The sequence below is a fragment of the Dasypus novemcinctus genome, unplaced genomic scaffold, assembly GCF_030445035.2.
Source record: "Dasypus novemcinctus isolate mDasNov1 unplaced genomic scaffold, mDasNov1.1.hap2 scaffold_320, whole genome shotgun sequence".
In the NCBI taxonomy this organism is placed as follows: Eukaryota; Metazoa; Chordata; class Mammalia; order Cingulata; family Dasypodidae; genus Dasypus; species Dasypus novemcinctus.
This window is the reverse complement of record NW_026688284.1, coordinates 76,035-100,796: the sequence shown is the minus strand read 5'-3', so window position 1 is coordinate 100,796 and position 24,762 is coordinate 76,035. Positions and strand designations below refer to the sequence as shown.

Here is a 24,762-nt window from a genome sequence, read left to right as displayed (position 1 = left end):
TTCTTTTAAGATATTGTATCAGCTATTTCTAGTTCCTTTACTTTCCACATACATTTTTGAATTAGCTTGTCTATATCCACAAAAAATTGCCCTGCTGGGATTTTGATGGGAATTGCATTATATCTATATCAGGAGTAATACATCTTCACTAGATTGAGATTCCCAATCCATTTACTTAAGTAGTCTGTGATTTCTTTCATTAGCACTTTTAGTTTCAGCATACAAAATGCATGTTTTGTTAGATTTTTTCTTCTTTAGGAGGTACCAGGGATTGAACCTGGGACCCTGTACATACGAAGCAGGCACTCAACCACTGAACTATACCTGCGCTGCTGTTCTGTTAGATTTATACTTACATATTATTTCCTTTTATTATATACACAATATAATATATACTACACATAACATATACAGATAAGACGATTTCTGTACATTACCCTTGCATTCTGTGACTGTGCTAAACTCAGGTATTAGTTCTTTGGGATTTTCTATACAGACAGTTGTGCTGCTGTCTGTGAATATGAAGCTTTCCTTCTTTGTTTCAATCTCCACTCCTTTCACTTATGATTTCCAGCACAAGGCTGAACAGGAGAGGAAGAGTGGCCTTCCTTGCCTTGTTCCCCATCTGTAGCAGTTTGATATTATTGATGAAGTCCAAAAAGAAATAATGGATTATGTTTGTAAACTGATCATTTCCTCTGGGCATATAAGATTATATTGGATTCAGAGGTCTACTTGATTAAGTAATTAGGTAAACCTCTGTGCAAGTAGGATGTTGAGTCCCCGCCCCTTGGTGGGTGAGGACTCACAGATAAAAGACAGGGCAAAGGACAAAGTTGGGGGACTTTTAATGTTGGGAGTTTTGATATTGGAATTTGATGCTCAAGTCTTAAGCTGGGGCCCCAAGGAAAGAGACAGGGCCATTTGCCTGATAGTCTACAGCTGACCTTGTGGAGAGAGGCAAAGCCTAGAGGGCCTCATAGTCTACAGCTGACCTTGTGGAGAAAACAGAGGAGCTGAGCCCAGAGGAACCCAGTAAGCCTGAACCCTGGCAGACATGAGCAGACATCTTGCTCCAACACGTGGCAATAGACTTTGGTGAGGGGAAGTAACTTATGCTTTATGGCCTGGTATCTATCTGTAAGCTCCAGCCCCAAATAAATACCCTTTATAAAAACCAACCAATTTCTGGTATTTTGCATCAGCACCCCTTTGGCTGACTAATACAGAATTTGGCACCACACCACACCATAGTGGAACACTTGTTACAGATTATGAGATGATATCATCAGGCTATTACCAGGTCCATAGCATACATTTAGCAGACTTTTTCCATACTCTCTTATTTTCAACACAGGACATCTTTGACATAGATGCATGAACATTACATTATTACTGTTAACCACAGTACATAGGTCACCCCAGCTGTATTTTTCCCACATTCCCAACACCCTGCAACAGTGATGTACATTTGCTCTAGCTCACAAAGGACACTCTTGCATCTGTACCATCAATCACAATTCTCATCCACCTCTTGGTATACTGTACTATTCAGTTCCTAGATTATTCTCTAGCATTCTGTCAACTGGCATTTACATACCTAGACTACCATTTTCAGCCACATCCCCATTTATAAACCAGCTGTTACTCACTATAATATATTACCACCCACTCTATACATTTCCACACTGTTACAGTAAAGTTAATTAAAACTTCTATACACATTAAACATCAGTAGACCATCTCAGTTCTCCTATTTCCTTTAAGAATCCACCATCTACCACCAGGTCTTAAAGATATTTTCCTACATTTTCTTCTAGAAGCTTTATGGTTCTTGCTTTTATATTTAGGTTTTTTTTTTTTCCTCATTTTCAGTTTTTGTATAAGGTGTGAGATAGGGTCCTCTTTCCTTCTTTTGGCTATGGATATCCAGTTCTCTCAGCACCATTTGTTGAATGGACTGTTCTCCATGAGCTGGGTGGGCCCACCCATTTTTGACAGGCTTGTAAAAAATCACTTGACCCTAGATGTGAGGGTCTGTTTCTGAACCAACAATTTGGTTCCACTGGTCTATGTGTCTTGTGTTTATGCCAATACCATGCTGTTTTTACCATTGTAGCTAGGTAATATGATTTAAAATCTGGAAGTAGGGGGGCTCTTTCATGGTCCCTAAAGGAACGGCAACAATCCCCCAAGTGCAACGGCAAGGACCAAGAAAGAAGGAAGGTCCAACAATGAGCCCTTGATGCTGGTGACTATGCTTGTAGGCCTGTGCACCTGAGATAAGAACGGGGCCTGGAGCTGCGGGGTGCCTGGGAGTTGCCTCCCAGAGACTCCTCTGGGAGCCTCTGTGTTGCTCAGGTGTGGCTGGTCTCAAGGCCAAGCTCGGCGTGTAGATGTGTTGCCTACCCCCCGCCAAGCATTGGACATGGCTCCCGGGGATGGGCCTCCCTGGTGCCAAGGGATTACTGCCAAGTGCCAGCTGATGATGTGGCTAGAAAATGACCTTGAATAAAGGGGTCAACTAGGACCAGCAGAATATCTCGGTCTGCATGTAATACTAGGAGTTAAAAATGCTTTTTGACCTGAATGGAAGGGGGAAATGGAAAGGACAAATGAGTTTATGTGGCTATGGGTCTCCAGAAGAGCTGGGAGGTTATCAGAGGGGTTGCCCTTGTGCACGCCTCAGCAGAGTCCCAGAGACAGATGGAGTGGATACAGCCCCCAGGTGTTGGTTCTTCTGGAGGCTGCAGAGACCCACAGGCACAGGATGGAGTTCAGTGCCATGTCAGTTGGCCCTACTTTGGAGTTAGTGTTTCTGTGTGGTAGAGCTGGACTCAGATGGAATCTTTGTTCACAAGCCTCTCCTGTTACTTTTACTGGAGCTGTGTTTGGTGCTGGGGTTTGGTGTGTGCCCAGGGGACCTAGATCTCTGGACTGACCGTGTGGTAGCCAGGCCCTGGGCCTCAACAGACTTGCAACTCCTACACTCTGGTGTTTTGGACTTACCCCACTCAGCTTACATGGAGGTGGAGAGGGTCAACCACCACACCATGGAGCCAAGAGTGCCTACAACTGAAGGCAGGAGAGTTGCGTCCAGCATCCATGGGAATCTAGGCCCCCTCTTGATATAGATGTGGAGTGGACACAAACATTCTAGGGTCCAGAGGATGGAGGAATGGAGTGTGAATTGGAGTGGACTTACTGATGTTCTGTTCATGAACTATTGTGATTGGTAGTCGAAAAAGGTGTAGCATTGGTGTGGAGAGGGTGGCCATGGTGGCTGCTGGGGGTGGGGAGTGGAAGAGATGTGATGTGGGTGCATTTTTGGGGGTTGGAGTTGTCCTGGGTGGTGCTGCAGGGACAGTTGCTGGGCATTGTGTGTCTTCTCATGGTCCGCTGGGTGGACTGTGGGAGGGTGTGGGCTGTGGTGTGGGCCATTGGCCATGGGGTGCAGCGGTGCTCAGGGATGTGTTCGCCAGGTGCAGTGGGTGTCTCATTATGATGGAGGAGGTTGTTGTTGTGAGGAGGGGGGGTAAGGGGGGTATATGGGGACCTCATATATTTTTAATGTAACATTGGGGAAATAAAGACAAAAAAATCTGGAAGTGAGAGTACTTCAACTTCGTATTTCCTTTTTAAGATGTTTCTCACTATTCATGACCCTTTACTCTTCCAAATAAATTGGATAGTCTTGATTTCCATTTATTTAAAAAAATCCTGATGGAATTTTAATCAGGATTTCACTGAAGTTGTATATCAATTTGAGTAGAATTGGCATTGTAATATTTAGTCTTCCAATCTGTGAGCATGGAATGTTCTTCCAATTACTAAGGTCTTTTTAAATATCTTTTAACAATGAGTTGTAGTTTTCTGAATACAAGTGCTTTACATCATTGGTTAAGTTTATTCCTAAATATCTGGGTTTTATCTGTCAGATTTTATTTTCACCACTCTTTTGACACTTCAAGTTACTTTTATTGGTATAATCTTCATTTCCAGACTCTCTTCCAAGCCTCTCTCTTGTTTTTTCTTTTCGGGCTGTAGCACACCCTTTAGTATTTCCTGCAGATTTGGTCTCCTGGTTATAAATTCTCTCGGTTTCTGTTTATCTGTAAATAGTCTACATTCACCCTCATTTTTGAAAGACAGTCTTGCTGGATATAAGATTCTTGGCTGGCAGTTCTTCTCTTGCAGTATCTTAAATGTATCATACCACTATTGTCTTGTCTCCTTGGTTTCTGATGAGAAATTGGCGCTTAATCATATTGGGTATACCTTATATGTTATGCACTGCTTTTATCTTGCAGCTCTCAGAATTCTGTGTTTGGCATTTGACATTCTGATTAGTATGTGTCTCAGAGTTGGTCTATTCAGATTTATTTGGAAGGGAGTATGTTATGCTTCTTGGACATGGATATTCATGTCCTTCAACAGGGTTGGGAAATTTTCTACCATTATTTCTTCAAATATTCCTTCTGTCCCTTTTCCCTTCTCCTTCTGGGACACCCATGACACATATGTTTGCACGTCACTTACTGTCATTTAGCTCCCTAAGACCTTGTTCAATTTTTTCCATTCTTTTCTTCATTTATTCTTTTGTATGTTCACTTTTAAGGCCATTTCTTCAAGCTCACCAGTCCTTTCTTCTGCCTCCTTAAACTTATTATATGATTCCAGTGTATTTTTTTTTTAATTTCTCTCCCCTTCCCCCCTCCAGCCCCAGTTGTCTGTTCTCTGTGTCTATTTGCTGCGTGTTCTTCTTTGTCCACTTCTGTTGTTGTCAGCGGCATGGAAATCTGTGTCTCTTTTTGTTGTGTCATCTTGCTGCACCAGCTCTCCATGTGTGTGGCACCATCCTGAGTAGGCTGTACTTCCTTTTGCACTGGGCGGCTCTCCTTATGGGGCACACTCCTTGAGTGTGGGGCTCCCCTATGCGGGGGACACCCTTGCGTGGCATGACACTCCTTGTGTGCATCAGCACTGCGCATGGGCCAGCTGCACACAGGTCAAGGAGGCCCACAGTTTGAACCGCTGACCTCCCATGTGGTAGCGGACACCCTAACCACTGGTCCAAGTCCACTTCCCTACCAGTGTATTTTTAATTTCATTTATTGTACCTTTCATTCTCATATGATCTGATATTTTTCTATGTATGCTTTCAAATTCTTTTTTGTGCTCATCCAATGTCTTAATACCCTTAGTCTCTTTAGCATCTCATTGAATTTGTTAAGGAGATTTGTTTGAACATCTTTGATTAGTTGTCTCAACTCCTTAATGTCATCTGCAAGTATATCTTGTTCCTTTACCTGGGCCATAGCTTCCTGTTTCTTGGTGTAGACTGTCATTTTTTGTGGGTGTGTTGGCATCTGGTTTACTAGAGTATTTATTCTGGGCACAGTTTCTCTCTTTAATTTAGGGCTTTCTTGCCCTTTCTCCCTTGCTGGTTGTATAGTAGGAACAGAGGATGTAGTTGGTGCTGTAAGCTGTGGAGGCTCAGGCTGCTCTCATTGCCCAAGGGACCAATGAAGCCATCTCTCAACTTTTTCCTTTGCCCGGGGTAGGGACAGAGTCACAGCTGTGTGGAATAATCCAAGTCATGCAGGCCTAGACTGTTGTTGCCCAGAGAGACTGAATGAGGCTTCCTGCCCCTGTCTCCCCTGCCTGGGGTGGGGATGGAGCTGCAGGGGTGAGCAGCAATCTATGCAGTGTGGGTTCCAGATGACTGCAGTTGCCCCAGTAGACTTCCGATTTTCAGTCTGTGCCAGACAAAGGTACCTGCAGTTACCTGGATGGGCTGGTGCAGGTCCTGCAACTTCCTCCCTGACAAGAGGTAGGGCTGAAGCCTAGGCTAGGGCTGCAGGCTGGTCTGGGTGAAAGAAACTGGTCCCTACTGTCATTGTGATTTCTGTCAGCCAGGCTTCGCCTCAAGCTAGGGACAGAGTCACTGTGGCAGCTACCAGCCTCTTTCTGACTTGAACAGGTCCAAGCTTTAGCTGCTCTTGTGGTTATACTTTAGCCTGCTGAACTTAATAATCAGTATCTGATTATTAGTCTCTTCCTCCCCCATTTTTGGGAAGTGGAGCTTCTATTTCGAGTCACAGAATAGCTCCCAAGTTAACTTGTGCCACAAGTGGAGGATGGGCTCTGCTCACGAATCTTCTCTGCAGATGGGCAGTCTCCTCCTTCCAGTCCTTCAGAGATGTTGCAGGATGTTCTTCTGGTCTCCTGGAGGCCCCCAAACAGGTGCTTTAGGTAGCTCTGGGTGGTTACTAACTGCCTGCAGGACAAGCTGCTCCTTACTCTGCTGTCATCTTGCTGGATGTTGGATTCCTTTTTTATTTTTTTCTCTTAATACCCATTTGGAGTTTATTTTAGCATACAGTGTAAAGAAGGATCTAACTAATTACTCCAAAATAATCATTGTTTCGACACCACTTTTGAAGGATTATACATCTTTTCCTCCTGTCTGGAAATCTCTCCTCCTCACTCATTAAATGCAAATGTCTGAGGGTTTATTTCTAGATTTTCTGTTCTGCCTCACTGTCTGATTTAGTACTGCATGTTGGCAGTGGAGCAGGAAGAAGAGCCAGGAAGGACTTGGGGACCTGTGAGGAGAGCAGATGGAGGGAATGCTGAAGAGTGGGGGTGCTCCCGGAGAAGGGGAGCAGGTCCAGGGGAAGGACGTGGGGAGAGGAAACTGCCCACTGCCACCTCAGGGATCCTGCTCTCAGCATGCAAACGCAGCAAAGAAGCCTGATACTGCCCCAGCAGGTCCCTGCTCCCAGGAGCCCAGATCACATCTTGTCCTCCTGCCCCCTGCATATTCCCCTGCTCTGCCGCCTCAACTCCACTCACCCTTCACACAGCTACCTGCCCAATGCCCCAGGTAAGCCACCTCCCTGCAGGACCTCTGCCCTGTGCAGTGTCAGGACCAGAGAAGAACTCTCCACCTGCATGCCTAACACATATCACAAACAACCTGCTTAAGACGGAACGCTTGACATCCAGCCACCCCACAGCTCACCATCCTGCTCCCTTTCTCTCACACCTAGACCCAGTCCACCAGCAAATCCTCCCCAGACCTGGCCCTTCCTCTGCTTTGCCCCAGACTACACCACCATCTCATCTCACCTTCACTCCAACCTGCCTGGTCTCCCTGGCTCCCTCATCATACTCCGAATCATCCTTCTCAACAGTCCACCAAATCACCTGCCAAGGGCTTTCCACCTACCTGAAACGAAACCAGAGGCCCCGACCCAGCCCACGAGCCCACAGATGAACCCCCACAAACAGCCGCGTCCCCAGGCCTCTGCACGTGCTGTTGTGACCCCAGGTTGGGTCCTCTGACCTGCACTGGCGAGAGCCACAGGCCTCCCTCCACCCCGCGACTGCTTTCCCTCTTTCTCAGCCGAGCACTACACTGTTAGTTAGCAGGCCTGCTGACCAGCTGCTTGACTGCTCTAGAATGTGAGTGCCAGGGAGGCAGGGCCTGTCCCTGTTTTTTTCATGGCTATGCCCAGCAGAATAATGTCTAGCATACACTAAGTGCTCAAAAACCACCTGGAAAACAAATGAATGAAAAGTCAATCTACCCAGCTACCTAAGCCAGTTCCCCGACCCCCAGGCTCACATCCCCTTCCCCTGGGCCACTCCCCCAGGCCAGCCCCAGGATGTCTCCCTCTAAGGAGACTGAGTGGCCTGGCCCTGCCCACCCATGCCCACTGGCATCCAGGTCCTCCCAACATAATCCGATCATATACTCCATCATCTAAGTCCTGGAGGGCTTCTTGGCTGCATGCCAGGCAAGTGCCAAGTCCCGGGGACATAGCACTCCCCACGGGTTGCCCCTTGCCCACCTCACCAAACACCCTCCTTCCCCCCACCCAGCCCAGGAACAGGCCTGTCCCTCTGCAGCCAGGCTCACTGCCTGCCTAATGGACCCCGTCCCCACTGCCAGCTCCAGGGGTGCCCAACAGGTAATTCTGGAGGGGACACGGCGTGCCCACTGACACCAGCCTTTTGCTCCCCTGCTGTCCTGGGAGCCCACAGTATCACCAATCAACCTAGGCCCATCATGGGCACTTTGTCTTGAAACAGAACTTCAACATGGCTGAAGGTCCACTGTCATTTGCTACCATTTCCCCCATCTTAACAATCTACTAGAAGCTATCTGCTCAATATGTAAATGGGCTCTCTGCTGGAAACAGCTGCCCTGTTCCTCTCACCTTCATCCAGATATTAACTTTCTGGACTTCAGATGAGGGTGTTTCACTAAAAACCTCATGTCCCAAGACGCCAAGCCGAGGAGAGGTTACAGACGGAGCTCACAGGGGCACACAAACATCTGTATGGGCAGAGCCCGGCCACTGTCCGCATCCATGCGGGGTAAAGAAACACTCAAAGGAGGGCCAAGCCATAAAGCTGGCCTCACAAACGGTGGTCTAGGCTTTCTAGGAGGAGAGGTGCCCAGACTGTGGGGAGGACAAAGCCTGCTTCGCTCAGAAACAGCCTGCGCAGGCACACCCAGGAATGACATTCAGGGTTTCTCAAAGGAAAACTATTTTACATAAATCACTCATGAAAAAGTCACCTCAACTCTGATTTAGATTTCCCATAAAGGCACTTTTTTCCACTCAGTTAAAAATTCAAGACACTAAATGCAGTGTTCACACAAGAAATTCACTACATTTCATCTTAGGAAAAAAAATAAAGTTAGTAATGATTTGTGAAGATCTCTGAGATACTCATGTTTAGAAACCAAGTGAAATCCAGCCCTCTACGGGCTCCTTACACCACCTCCACAGCCCCCCACACTCCTCCCCCCACCCCGGGCCCTTCCCCCCAGCCCTTCTCCCCCCACCTTGGCCCCCACCCCGCGCGCCCCCCAGGCCCTTACCAGCAGGCAGGTGCCCATCCACTCTGACACCAGCACGTCCACCTTCTCGAGCAGCACCACATCCTCCACCTTCTGCTGGAACACGGTGATGGTGTCGGCGAAGCCGTTCTGCACGACCAGCCGCCCCGTGTGCTGGGCCATCTCGCTGGCCTCCACGGCGTACACCTGCACGCGGGCAGAGGCACCCTCAGCCAGGCAGCGACCCCAGCTGCGACCCGGGCCTGCGTCAACTCAGGCAGCAGCACCAGAACAAGCACCGACGACACCTGGAAACCACGAAAGATGTGGGCGGGGACAGCTCCTGGGAAGGCTCGTGCCATGGGAGCCACCTCTCCTCCCTCCTTCCCCCACAGTAGGAAGTCCACCTGACCAACGGCCTAATCGCCTCAGCCCGCCTGCCGGGGCTGCGTGAGGCTGGGGCCTGCTGGGAGCTTCCTGCCTGGGGGTGGCACCCCATCCAGCCACGCCAGAAAAGAGGTCGGGGGCCAGCGTGCTCCATGGAGTGTGGAGGCGGTCAGCACTCTGGGGCCTGGACGTGCTGACGCACAGCAGGGCAACTCCCACCCAGAGCGGCCGCCTGTGCCCTGTATTTAGCTGAAATAAACGTCTCATAGAGAACATCCCATCGTGGCCACCAGCCGGTCTGCTGCACGGATGCACAACTCCAAGGGTCCCAACAGGGAAGCACCAAGCTCAGAACCTTCCGAGGCAGCGCTCTGGCCCCTGCCCGCCCCGCTCCTACTCACTGCTTTTGGCTCTGTGTGATGTGCACAGAAGAGGTTGATAATCCCAGTGCCGCAGCCAACGTCCAAGATCACTTTATCTTTCAGGGATTCTTTACTCTGCAGGATAACGTTGCACTATTTAGTTGTGTGCAGCTGGTCTGCCAACATTTCCAAGTGAAGTTTCTAGAGAAAATGAGACATTTAGAATTATTGCCATTTGTCTAGAATGAAAGAGGTCCCACAACTTAACAAGAAAATCAACCCAATTTAAAAATGGGCAAAAGACTTGAATAGACAGTTTTCCGAAGAGGAGATACAAATAGCCAAAAGGCACATTGAAAGATGCTCAACATCACTAACTAAGAGGGAAATGCAGATCAAAACTAAAATGAAATGTCATTTCACGCCTTATAGAACAGCCATGACAAAGACAGAAAACTACAAGTGCTGGAGAGGCTGTGGAGAAAGGGGAATACCCCTTCACTGCAGGAGGGAATGCAGAAGGGTGACGCCTCTGCAGAGGACAGATTACTGCTCCTCAAGAAGCTGAAAACAGAACTGCTGTGTGATCCAGCAGTCCTGCTACTATGAATATATTCAGAAGAACTGGAGTCAGGGACGCAAACAGACATTTGCACACTGATGTTCATAGCAGCATCATTCCCAAGAGCTAAAAGACGGAAACAACCGAAGTGTCCAGTGAATGGATATACAAGATGTGGTGAACACACACGATGGAACATTGTTCAGCGGTAAGAAGAAATGAACCGGGGAAACACATGACAACATGGAAGAACCTTGAGGATATTATGTTGAGTGAAACAGGCCAGATACAAAAGGACGAATATTGCACAGTCACACTGCTATGAACTGAGTATGAGAAAACTTAGGGAGTTAAACAATAGTGTACAGGTTACTAGGAGACAGAGCACCGGTTGAGAAGGGGTAGCTGATTCTGGATAGAGTGTTTCATAAGGTTGACTGTAAATACGTGGGAATGGATGGAGTTGATGGCAGCACATTATGATGTTTATAACCGTGACTGTGGCTGAAAGGGGTAGTGTAGGGAGATTGTTTATTGAAAGACAGCTAGAGGATACTCTAGGTACTATATACCATAGTGATTTAGGTGGGGGATGAGGGTTATGGTTAATAATAAAAATACAAGAATATTCCTCTATTATATGGTGTTAAGAATATGGTAATACATGGAAAAATACAACTAATGTAACTTATAGCCTATAGTTAACAGCAATAATGTAATATTTTTGTAGCAAATGCTAAGAAGGTAAGGTATTAATGCTAAATGTAAAAAGAAAAAGAGTACGGGATTTAGTTTTAGGAGATGAATATGATCAAGCATTTTTTTCCCTTCATTAACAAGGAGATCCTGGTCATGTCATTTAGCAAATCTGTGCTCATTCGTGTGTCTTTCTGAATGTTGGATAAACAAATGAGTTTATTTTTAGAATTAAATAAGATAAATGTACCTGGACAGAATTTTCTAAAGTAATGTTACCATAATGTGTTAAGCTGTCTTTTTTCTGCTATTTTATTTTTTGAAGTTGAAATAAAGTTTATTACATTTAAAAAAACTATTATAGATTTTAGTAGGATTAAAGGGTATGGAACAGGGCTGCCAGAGGCGCAAGGAGGATGACTCCATGGGAAAGCGAGGAAGCTGTCTTGGGGGAATTTAAGTCAAGGAGTAGTTTGCTTTGTATTAAAGACAAAACAAAACAAAAAAAACAGATGGAAAAATACATCAGCAAAAAATAGAAATAAAAACAAAAATACATCAAGAGACATTAGGGAAAGTGGCCAGCGAGGAGCGAGGCAGAAGCTTCGGGACTCCCCGCAGCGTCTCCCTGTGCCGCCCAGAGCCTGGGACAGGCGTGGACGGGTGGGGGGGGCGGGCGACACCCTCCTGGCCACGTCCCCACCGTGTCCCCGCTCATGGCCGAGCCCCCAGAGTCCGCACACCCGGGCGGGAGGCCCCTTCTCACACAGGAACTTCCCGTTTGCTCGCGGGGCTGATAGACTAGTACAGGTCGGGGGTAGGCTAAGTAGGGGGTACCCCATGCTGCGGGGATGCGCGAGGCCCCAGCCACGCCCCAGGGAGGGGGCATCTAGGACAGGAGGACGAGCGCGCTGGGCCAGCGCTGCCCCTCCCCGGGAGGACACCAGCCTTCCGCCAAGGCCCAGGGGAGGTCAGAGCTGCCGCCGAAGCTGCCCAGGCTCCAGCGCCGCGCACCGCACCCCCGCCCTTCCCCCCCCCCCCACGCAGTGCAGCGCACGGCACGCCCACCCTTCCCCTTCCAGCGCAGTGTTCAGCACCCCGCCTTCCCGCCAGCACAGCGCACAGCACCCCTGCCCTTCCCCCCCACCCCACGCAGTGCAGCACACGGCACGCCCACCCTTCCCCTTCCAGCGCAGTGTTCAGCACCCCGCCTTCCCGCCAGCACAGCGCACAGCACCCCCGCCCTTCCCCCCCACCCCACGCAGTGCAGCGCACGGCACGCCCACCCTTCCCCTTCCAGCGCAGTGTTCAGCACCCCGCCTTCCCGCCAGCACAGCGCACAGCACCCCCGCCCTTCCCCCCACCCCACGCAGTGCAGCGCAAGGCACGCCCACCCTTCCCCCCACTTCCCTTCCCAGCGCAGTGCTTGGCACCCCCCACCATCCCCCCGGCAGAGCACACAGCACCCCCGCCCTTCCCCCCCAGCCCTGCTCTCTGGCACCACTCCTGCCCCCTCCCCCCCAGCACCCCTGGCCCAGTCCCCACTCCCCAGCACTCCAGCTGCGGAAGCGCAGCAGGCAGGGGTATCGCTCTGAGGGCAGGACAAACCAGCAGGTGGGAACAGAGCCAGGGCAGGTCACTCTGATCTGGACAGAGCCTTTAGTACTTGAAATACAGTATAATGTTTAACAGGCATAAAGGGAAAAAAGTAGGAGCTGAAAGAGGAGAGGAAAAAATGTACAGAGTGAGTTTGGGGCCAAGAGGGAGGACCGAACCCCTCCCCCCCAGAGCTGCGGGCAGAGGCCCATCCTGCGCCTGGCTAGCTCTGGTCAGACACCTCGCCGGCCACTTCTGCTGCAGACCTGCAGGGAAGCTCGGTGCCCGCTCCTGCGCAGGCCTGGAGGCTCAGACTCATGGCCTGGGTCCTCCTGCATCTGCCCAGGTCTGGGCTTGCCGCCCAGCTGAGGATCCTGAGGGCTCCAGGCCTGCACGGCCCAGTGAGGCAAGCCTGAGGGTCCAGGGCAGCTGAGATGAGCATGACGGTGATGGAGGCGCCCTCGGGCCACGCAGAAGGCTGGGCAGGAACCACAGCTGCTGGGAATGAGGAGGAGGAAAGCAATCCTGGAAAGATGTGGCTGGGGGGACGAACAGCTGGTGTTCCCGAGGTGGAGAGGCCAGCAAATCGCACAAAAAGTTTATTCAGAGAAGGAAAAGCCAGCTCTCCATAAAGGAAGGGTGTACCTTCCAGAAAACAATGCGTAACCAAACACACAGAACTTACTATCTTTGTTAAGTCACTGTTTTTCAAGGATGAAAAAAAGATTCCTCAGGCTCATGCAGGAAGCCCCTTTTAAGGGACAGAGGAGATCAGCTGGTGCTCATACTTCCCCATAGCACCTGAAGGCCAAAATGCCGAGGAAAACAAAGTAATCCAGGAATATCTTCCTAGTACATTGTCACTGAACATGAAATAACTAGAAATATAAGTCTAAATCAAACTTCTGGAGATGATAATGATGTCTCTATGGGATTAACAACAGATTAGACATTGTACGATAAAAGATCAGTGGACTTGAAAACATGCTATCCAAAATGAAAGAGAGAAAAATAAAAAAATTAGAGCATTAGTGAGCTGTGGGGCAAGGGGAACCTCAAGTGCCTAATACATGTATAACTGGAATCCACAAAGGAAAGAAAAGTAGAGAAATGTTTGATAAAATAAGGGCTGAAATTTTTCCCAATCTGATTAAAACTACAAAAGAAAGTTAACAAATCCCAAGCATAAGAAACATGACCAAAAAAAAAAAAAAAAACCAAAGTACATTAAAAAAAATAGCTCAAACATGCAATGAAGAGAAATCCTTAAAAAAGCCTGAAAAAGGAGACAGATTAACACAGAGACACAGAGAAATTAAGGGCAGCACATTTCTGGTCCTAAATCATGCAAGCCAGGAGATCACAGAACAGTATCTCTAAAGTAATGAAATGGGGAAAAACTGTCAAGCTAGAATTCTATAACCAGCAAAAACATTTTTCAAAAACAAAGATTAAATACTTTTCAAGCAAACTGAAATGGAAAGAATTCATCACGAGCAAGTTGGGCACTACAAGAAATGTTAAAGGAAATCCTTTACAGAAAAAAATAAAGGAAAAGAAAGACACCAGATGGAGATTTGGATCCACATGAAGTGGTAAAGAACCAGAGAGGTGACTCCTGAGGAAACGGACTTTGTCTTGTTACTTCAACTTCTTTAAAAGGAAACTGTCTAAAGAAAACAGAACAACATACATGCTTATGAGTCTAAAAATGTCTGACAGTAATGGAACACAAGTTAGAAGGCAGAACAAGTTAAAGATGTAGACTCCAGTCTTCCAGCAAACACCAAGCAAGCAGAACAGAGTTATAGTTCATAACCAACAAAGGATACAAAAGCAAGACACAATTATCCTGCCTACAAGAAACCTACTTTTTTTTATCCCCCCTTGCAGCTTTTTGCGTGCTGACTGCTCTGTGTCCGTTCACTGCGCGCTCTTCTGTGTTTTCGCTTGTCTCCCTTTCTGTTGCGTCACCTTGCTGAGGCGGTGCTTGGGGGCGGGACGGTACCCCATGGCACCCAAGCCAGCGGCTCTCCACAGCGTGCGGGCGAGCCTGCCTTCAGGAGGAGACTCCGGGATGCGAACCCAGGGCCTCCCCAACTGACTGAGCCATAGCCACTTCCCAAACCTACTTTTATTAAGCCACAACTAGGTAAAAGCAAGAGGTTGAAAAAAGGCATACCATGTTAATACCAATCAAAAGAAAGCTGAAGTAGCTACATTAATTCCAGACGAAGCACATTTCAGTGCGAAGAGAATTCCCAGGGATAAAGACGGTCATTTCAAAATGATAGAGAGATCATCAAAAGGATATAACTCTGAATATGTTTGCACCTAATATCAGAGTTTCAAAATATACAAAGCAAAAACTGGTAGAAGTGCAGAGAGAAACACACAAATACACGATTATAGTAGAGATTTTGACAGCCTCCCCTCAATAATTGACAGGAATAGACCAAAAATTAGTAAGGCTAGAGAAGGCTTGAACAACACTATTGATCAACTTAATTTAACTGATATACAGAGAACAATTTGCCCAACCATTTACAATGGTAATAATAAACAAAATATTTAACAATACGTTTAGCAAGAAATGTAGGGGGCCTGAATAGCCAGACACATTATAAAAAGGAAAAGCAAACCCTCTTCTCCAGACTTTAGAGCATATTACCCAGCTATAGTGGTAAAAAGTCTGATACTGGCATAAAGACAAACATATAGACCAATGGAGCCAAATTTATGGTTCAGACACAGACCCTCACATGGTCAAGTGATTTCTGACTAGCCTGTCAAACACACAGAACTCGCATAGAACAGTCCATTCAACAAATGGTGCTGAAAGAACTGGATATCCACAGCCAAAGAAGGAAAGAGGACCCCTATCTCACACCTTATCCAAAAATTAATTCAAAATGGATAAAAAAGCCTAAAAACAAAAGGAAGAACTATAACTTCTAGAAGAAATTGTAGGAAAATATCTGTACACCCTGGTGGTAGATGGTGGATTTTTAAAGGAGACGAGAACTGAGATGGACTACTGACATTTAACGTATGTAGAAGCTTTAATTACCTTTACTGTAAAAGTGTAGAAATGTATGGAATGAATGGTAACACACAGTGAGTAACTGCTAGTTTATATATGGGGATGTGACTGAAAATGGTAGTCAAGGTATGTAAATGCCAATTGACAGAATGCTAGAGAATAATCTAGGAAATGAATAGCACAGTAAACCAAGAGGTGGATGAGAACTGTGGTTGATGGTACAGATGCAAGAGTGCCCTTTGTGAGCTAGAGCAGATGTACATCACTGTTGCAGGGTGTTGGGAATGTGGAGGAGCATGGGAAAAATACAGCTAAAGTGACCTATGGACTATGGTTAGGAGTGGTAATATAATATTCTTGCATCTATGCAAAAGATGTACTGTGTTGATACTGAGGCAGTATGGAAAATGTGAGCCAAATGTACACTATGGACGTGGTAACAATCAGATGATATTATCTTATCTGTAGCAAATGTTCCACCACACTGCGGTATGTTGATGGAAGGGTGTTGTTTGGGAATTCTGCACATTTGCATGATTGTTTTATAAGCTTGCAACTTCTGTCATAAAAAACATAATTAAAAAATAATAGGGTGGGTTGGGGGGGAAAAAGAAATATGGGGAAATGACATAAAAGAATATTTAAAAATGTACAAAAGGTGAAAAAATATATAAAAGATAATCAAAGCTCACTTAAAGATGGAAATAAAAATGGTAAGTACCATGTTCACCTTTAATTAAGATTGGAGATCTTTTTTTACACTGATTATTTATGGTAGGGAAATAAGCAATCTCATACATAATTGATAAGTCTATAATTGGTGAATCTTTCTGAAGGGCAAATTCACATTACCTACGAAAAGAAAAAGAAAAAAAAAATATATATATATGCATACACCCTCTAATTTACCCTATGAAAATTCTAACCAAAATTTAACAAGATTTATATACAGATGATTTTCACTTCAACATTCTGTGTCATAATAAAAGATATTAATCGCTGTTCATCAGTATGGTTCTTATAAAATCAAGCATAACACTGTGCAGATATTACAAAGTATAGGTGCTGATATGGAAGAAACATCAAAATAATACATCTACAAGAAAAGACCAAAGTGAAAATCAGTGTGTGTGAGCTATTCCTTTTGTACAAATTTTTAAAAAATAAACAGATGTAGCTTATAAGCATAAACCTCGTTAAATGGTAGCTATCTTTGGAGTCAGAGCCTGGTAGAGCAAGGACTTTTCATACTTTTCATTATCTACCTTAACTTAAGGAGCTGAAAGTTATAACCATGTACATGCACAGTAATTTTTCTCTTTTAACATTTTACATTTTGAAATATGACATACATGAAAAGTACCTTAGAAAGTTCCTGTAGCATTTTTCAACTACAATTATATTGGAAATACCTGTATACCCAACACCAGAACACTGCCAACACCCCCAAACCTCCCACAACCCTCCTTCCTGATCACAGACCCCTCCCCACTAAAGAACCACTATCGTGATTTTTATGGGAACCACTGCCTTGCTTTCCTTTATAGTTTTATCACCTATGTATACATCCATAAACTTTTAACTTTACCTTCTGAAACATTATATAATTGAATCAAATACTACATATTCTTTAATGTCTTGCATCTTTCACTCTGCATTATGTTTTTAGGTTCATCCTGAAGTATTTGTTTTTACGTAGTTTAAAAAATGTCAACAGGGATATTACCCTAATACCAAAGCCAAACAAAGACACCACAAGAAGGGGTGGTGGATTTTGTCGAAAGCGTTTTTGTTTTGTTTTTCCCCTTTGCTCTATTACTTTGGTATATTATGTTGACTAGTTTTCTTATGCTGACCTAACCCTGCACTCATACTTGGTCATGGTGTACAACCTTTTAATACACTGTTGGATTTGGTTTGCTAGTATTCTATTTGAAATTTTGCATCCTTGATAATAAGGGATGTTGGTCTGTTGTTTTCTTCTCTTATTCAGAAAACTAGAAAAGAAAAGGAAATTAATTCTCAACATTATAAAGGGCATTTATTAAAAATGCACAGCTAACAACAAACTCAAGGATGAAAGACTGGACGCTTTCCTCCTAAGATCAGGAACACAATGAGGATGCCTGTCCTCACCATTTCTATTCAACACTGTACCAGAGTGTGGCAGTTTGAGATTACTTATGAATGTTTATAAACTGGTCTGTTCCTCTGGCCTGATACCCTCTGACCATACTAGATTCAGCTGAGATGCCTTTGATTAAATTATGTTAAGATTAGGACTTTGATTCAATCACTTCATTAGGGCAACTCAGTTTGAGTCCCCCCCCCCTTTGTTGGCTATCTAAATGTTCACTCAATCAAGGAGACACAGGAAATAGATACACAGAGTAAGAGAGACAGTTCTACAGATACAGAAGAGGCACTGGGAAGACAGATGCACCCTATGCCAGCCCACAGCTGAGATGAGAAGATGCTGGGCCCACAGAGCCTTAAGAGGGAAGAGGAAGGCTGAGCCCTCACAGACATCGCCCGCCATCTTGCTTCAACACGTGGCAACAGAGTTTGGTGAGGACGTAACTTGGACGTGGACTCTTTAGAGCCTGGTAACCGTAAGCTTCCACCCCAAGTAAATACCCTTTATAAAAGCCAACAGATTTTTGGTACTTTGCATTAGCACCACTTTGGATGACTAAAGCACTGAGGTTCTAGTCAGGGTAATTAGGCAAGGAAAAAAAATAAAATGCAGATTTCCAGAGTGGAAAGGAAGAAGTAAGTTATATTCATCAGCCGACGACATAATTGTGCATACAGAAAATCCTAAAGAACCCACTAAAAACTATTAAAGCTAATAAACAAGCATTAACAAGGCTACAAAATACAAAAAGCAATTGCAGGGAAGTGGATGTAGCTCAAATGACATCTACCATCTGGGCGGTCCAGGGTTCAACACCTAGGGCCTCCTGGTGAAGGCAAGCTGGCCCCCACGGAGTGCTGGCCTGCACAGTGAGCTGGCCCAAGCAGAGTGCTAGCCCGTGCAGGAGTGCCGCCCCGCGCAGCAAGCTGGCCTGAGCAGAGAGCTGGAGCAGCAAGATGACGCAACAAAATGAGACACAGACTGACAAAAAGAGACACAGCAGACCAGGGAGCTGAGGGGGCGCAAGAAATTAAGCACCTCTCCCCCATTCTCGAAGGTCCCAGGATCAGTTCCCAGTGCTGCCTAAAGAGAAGACAAGCAGACACAGAAGTACACAGAGTGAATGGACAGAGAGATCAGACAATGAGGTGGTGGGGGAGAGTGGGAATAAATAAATCTTTAAAAAAAAAATCAATTGCAGGGAGTGGATGTGGCTCAAGCAGTTGAGCGCCCACCTACTACATGGGAGGTCCTGGGTTCGGTTCCCAGTGCCTCCTGAAAAAAGAGAAACAAACAACAAGTAAAACAAGTGAAAATACCAACTCAAGAAAGCCAATGTGGCTCAGTGGTTGAGCACCAGCTTTCCACATATTAGTCCCGGGTTCAATCCCTAGCCTGGATGCCTCAAAAAAAAAAAAATCAATTACAAGGTTCATGTTCACCAAGATGGTGAGTGAGAGGCTCCAAGGTTCCATCCCCTCACAGAATCTTTGAAAACTAGCAGAACCATATTTCTCAGAGCTCTGGAAAACAGTTTTCACAGTCACTGCAACAAAGGCTTGCAGTAACTCGGTGAATGCCTCATCAAGAAAAATGCACTTTAAAAGAATAGAAAACCTCCCAGCACCACTGCTGGCCCTTCCTCCACCCCGTCCCCAGCTTGGTGCACAGCCAGCACGTGCTCTCACTGCAGGACTCTGGTGCAAGTTTCAGAGGGAACAGTGTAATCCTGCTACAGTGGCATGCATGCATGTCTGTACCTGTCTACCTGGTGGCTAACTAAAGAAGTCTCCGATCTGGTGTGCCAGAACCTGCCCTGCAGGCCAAAGCACAAATTGTAACAGCCTGGGGCAAAGAACTACCAGCTTTAAGACATGGAACAGAGCTCCCCAGACTAGAAGAAAGGCTAGTTCACAGGGAGAAGAGGGGACACTCAGATCCATGTAAACAGGAGAATTCCTAAGGCCATGAGCACATGCCCAGGACAAGACAAATGCTCAGAAAAACACTGAGGAGGACCCCAACTTAAAGAACTTTGAGCTGTTCTTAAGTTTCATTCTTAGGAAAGCTAAGCTCTGAAGGGGTCCATCAGTCAACATAGCTCCAATCAGCAAGGAATGTTAAAGAAAGGTGTTTTTTTGTTTATTTGTTTTTGTTAGTTCCTGACTTCATGAAAATCTGTTGTATTACCAGCTAGCTATAAATTTAAGGAACAGACATCTCAGATACAAAATTCCAGAGTTATCACATGAAAATTTTAAAATGTCCAATGTATAAGGAAAGATTACAAGGCATAAAAAGAAACTAGAAATGATGGCCAAACTAAATGAGCAAGAAAAAAATATCAAAAACCATCAATTAAGAACAGACTTTCCAAATACCAGATAAAGACTTTTAAAAATGGTTTTAAATATTCTTAAAGAGCTAAAGGAAAACACACATAAAGAACCAAAGGATATCAGGGAAACCATTTATGAGCAAAATGAAAATTTCAATAGAGAAGTTATAGAAGGAACAAAACACAAAAACTGGAATTGAAGATCACAATGACTGAAATAAAAAATTACCTATAGGGGTTTAACAGCATATTGGAGCTGGCAGAAAAAATAATCAGAAGATGATGATAAGACAACTGAAATTATTCAGAATGAGAAGCAGAAAGAAAAAAAGAATGAAATTTAAAAGTGAACAAAGCTAAAAGACCTGTGGGATGCCATCAATCATATGAATAGAGCATTTTGGGAATCCAAGAAGGAGAAAAAGGAGCAGAAAGGATATCTGAAAGCAAAACGACTGAAAACTTCCCAAATTTTAAAAAAGACATGAAAATACATATCAAAGCAACCCCATGAACCACAATCAGGATAAACTCAAGGAGATCTACACCAAAATAAAGTATAATCGAACTGTAAAATGCCAAAGACAGAGAGAGAATCTGAGAATTGCAAGTAGAAGCAATACATTATATACAAGGCAGCCCAAATAAAATTAAGTGGTGATTTTTCATCTGAAACCATGGAGGCAAGAAGGCAGTGGGACAATACATTCAAAATGATAAGACAAAAAATTGTCAAGAATTCTATAACCAATGAAACTATCTTTCAGAAACAAGGGAGCGATTAAGACATTTCCAGATAAACAAACCTGAAGAAGTTCAACACCACTAAACCTACTCAATAAGCAAAGCTAAAATGAGGTCTTCAGAATGAAAGGAATGAACAGATAGAATGAACATGCATAAAGAAAAAAAGAACTCTTGTGAAGCCACTAAAAGGGTAATTATGAACACCAGTACTAATGTAATTTTGGATTATAACTCCACTTTTTACTTCTGACAGGAATAAAATGCAAATGCATAAAAATAATGCTAAACCTATGCTTCGATTCATACCAAGTACAAAGATATCATTTATATCCCCATTCCCCACCCTAAAGACATTACACTTACTGCAGCCGAATGACAGGGGAGCAGATGTCTTCCTCCCTGTCAGAAGCTTCAACAGAAGAGAGAGGGTGGTCAGAGGGCTTCTCTTCAGTAAATTTTGCCAGCAGAGCCTTTTTTGAATCTCAGCTCTGGCCAGACCAGAGCTGGAAAGCAGAGGTTGAAAGAAACATCTCTGTGGAAAGGTGCACTGATGAGTTCCATCTACTGGCCAACCAGGAAAGTGCAAGGAGAAAAACTGCTTTTAGGTCTCTCTTTAGTCCCCAGGGATAAAGTCTGTGCCCTATTAGTGAGTCCCTGGCCCAATCTTGAGAACTTAAGTTGGGCAATTTTAAAGATTTAGAATACAATGAACTATAAAATCAAAGAATAGCTATGGAAAGAAAAAAAAAACAACACTAGGCAAGAGAGAGAAATTGGCCACCAGAATAAACTAACCAAGATATTCAGATGCCTAGACATGAGCAAAAAATTACAAGCCATACTAGAAAACAGGAAGAGATAGCCTAGCCAAAGGAAGAAACCAACTATCCTGACAATATACAGGATTTAAGACAACTAGTGAATGATAATCACACAAATCTCCTAAATCAATTCAAAGAATTAAAGGAAAATATAACTAAAGAAATAAAGGATATTAAGAAGGGACTGGGTGAGCATAAAGGAAAATCTGAGTGGAGCGGGTGGTGTAGCTCAGTAGTTGAATGCTTGGGTTCAATCCCCGGTACATACTAAAAAATAAAAATAAAAAAAGAAGAAAAATTTGAAAGTCTGCAAAGAAAAGTAACAGAGCTTATGGGAATGAAAGACATGATAGATGAGATTAAAAACACATTGAAAGCATATAACAGCAGAATTGAATTGCTTGAAGACAGAATATCCGAACTAGAAAAGAGAGGAGATCAGAAATAGAAAAGAATAGAGGTGGACTTGGCCCAGTGGTTAGGTAGTCCGTCTACCACATGGGAGGTCCGCGGTTCAAACCCCGGGCCTCCTTGACCCATGTAGAGCTGGCCCATGCGCAGTGCTGATGCGTACAAGGAGTGCCCTGCCATGCAGGGGTGACCCTGCGTAGGGGAGCCCCACACGCAAGGAGCGCGCCCCATAAGGAAAGCTGCCCAGCATGAAAGAAAGTGCAGCCTGCCCAGGAATGGTGCCACACACAACAGAAAACTGACACAACAAGATGACACAACAAAAAGAAACAGAGATTTCTGTGCTGCTGACAACAACAGAAGCGGACAAAGACGACACAGCAAATAGATACAGAGAACAGACAACCAGGGTGGGGAAAGGGGAGAGAAATAAATAGATAAATCTTAAAAAAAAAATGGACAGAAGAAGGGAAAGTTGATAAATATATAGAGATTAAACAACACACTCTTAAATAATCAGCGGGTGTATTAGTCAGCCAAAAGGAGTGCTGATGCAAAGTATCAGAAATCTGTTGGCTTTTATACAGGGTCTTTATTTGAGGCAGAAGCATACAGTCACAAGGCCCTAAAGAGTCCGACTCAAGGTACCATAAGAGGTACTTTCTCACCCAAAGTCTATTACCATGTGATGAAGCAAGATGGTGGGTGATGTCTGCGACAGTTCAGCTTCTTACTCTTAAGGCTTTGTGGTCCCAGCTACTTCCAGTCTCAGCTATAGGCTGGCATAAGGCTCGTCTCTCTTCCTGGGACTTGTTTCTTTCCAGGCTCAGTTGCTCTGTTCTCCTCACAGGGTCAGCTGTAAACTATCAGGTTCATCTCTTCTGGGGCTGTAGGATCCTTTGTGTATCTTCTCTGTGTATCTAATTCTGTGTTCTTGATTGAGCATCCATTTATATAGCCCACCAAGCGATTGGGGACCCAAACCTGCATGCCCTAATCTTAACATAATTTAATCAAAGTCATCTCAGGTGAATCTAATACAATCAGAGGGTATTACCTTATAAACATTATATCTCTTTCTGAAATTCATAAATAATATCAAATTACTAGAGTGGGTCAAAGAAGAAATTGCAAAAGCATCAATAAATACCTTGAGATGAATGAAAACGAGAACACAGCGTATCAGAACCTATGGGACTCTGCAAAGGCAGTGCTGAAAGGGAAATTTACAGCCCTCAAGGCTTACATTTAAAAAGAAGCTAAAATTGAAGATCTGACTGCACGCCTGGAGGAATTAGAAAAGAAAAGCAAACTAATCCCAAACCAAGCCAAAGGAAAGAAATATTAAAGATCAGAGCAGAAAAAAATGAAACCGAGAACAAAAAAACAATAGAATCGACAAAATCAAAAGTTGGTTCTTTGAGGAAAAAAAAAAATCAGCAAATGCTTAGCTAGATTGAAAAATAAAGAGAGAGAGAAGACACAAATAAATGAAATCAGAAATGAGAGGGAGGACATTACCACTGACCCTGCAGAAGTAACAGAGGTCGTAAGAGAGTGCTGTGAACAACTGTATGCCAAAAGCTAGGCAATGTAGAGGAGACGGACAAATTCCTAGAAACACACAAACAACCTACACTGACCCTAGAAAAAACAGAAGACCTCAAAAAACAAATCACAAGTGAAGAGACTGAAACAGTCACCAAAAACCTCCTAAATATGAAAAGTTCAGGACCAGATGGCCTCACAGGTAAATTTCACCAATCACCAAAGACAATCTTGGCAGCGGACTTGGCCCAGTAGTTAGGGTGTCCATCTACCACATGGGAGGTCCACGGTTCAAACCCCGGGCCTCCCTGACCCGTGTGCAGCTGGCCCATGCGCAGTGCTGATGCGCACAAGGAGTGCTGGGCCACACGGGTGTATGCCCCGCATAGGGGAGCCCCAAGCGCAAGGAACGCACCCCAGAAGGAGAGCTGCCCAGCGCGAAAAAAAGTGCAGCCTGCCCAGAAATGGTGCCGCACACACGGAGAGCTGACATAACAAGATGACGCAGCAAAAGGAAACACAGATTCCCATGCTGCTGACAACAACAGAAGCGGATAAAGAAGATGCAGCAAATAGACACAGAAAACAGACAACGGGGGGGGGGGGGAAGGGAGAGAAATAAATACTTAAATAAAAAAAAAAACAAAGACAATCTCGGGAAGCAGATTTGGCTCAACTGATACAGCATCTGCCTACCACATGGGAGGTCCAGGGGTCAAACCCAGGGCCTCCTGACCTGTGTGGTGAGCTGGCCCACAAGCAGTGCTGATGGACTCAAGGAATGCTGTGCCATACAGGGGTGTCCCCGGGTAGGAGAGCCCATTGCGCAAGGATTGCGCCCCATAAGGAGAGCCACCCTGCGCAAAAAAAGCGCAGCCCACTCAGGAGTGACACCGCACACATGGAGAGCTAACGCAGTTAGATGAACCAACAACAAAAAAAAGAGACGAAGTTTCCCAGTGTCACTGACAAGAATACAAGTGGGCACAGAACACACAGCAAATGGACACAAAGAGCAGCTAAGTGGGGAGGAAGGGGAGAGATAAATAAATAAATAAATAAATAAATAAATAAATAAATAAATTTTTTGAAAAAAGACAATCTAATGCCAATCTTGCTAAGCTCTTTGAAAAAACTAAACAGGAAAGAATGCTACCAAGCTCATTCTATGAAGTCAAAATCACCCTAATACCAAAACTAGATAAAAATACTATGAAAAAATAAATTTACAGACCAGTATCTCTAATGAATATAGAT

At 44.8% G+C, this 24,762-nt stretch overlaps 1 pseudogene; it reads right to left on the bottom strand.

Moving 5' to 3' along the window:
* LOC131277709 (protein arginine N-methyltransferase 2-like) overlaps positions 1-24,762 on the bottom strand; it is a 67,453-nt pseudogene that overhangs the window by 4,653 nt on the left and 38,038 nt on the right.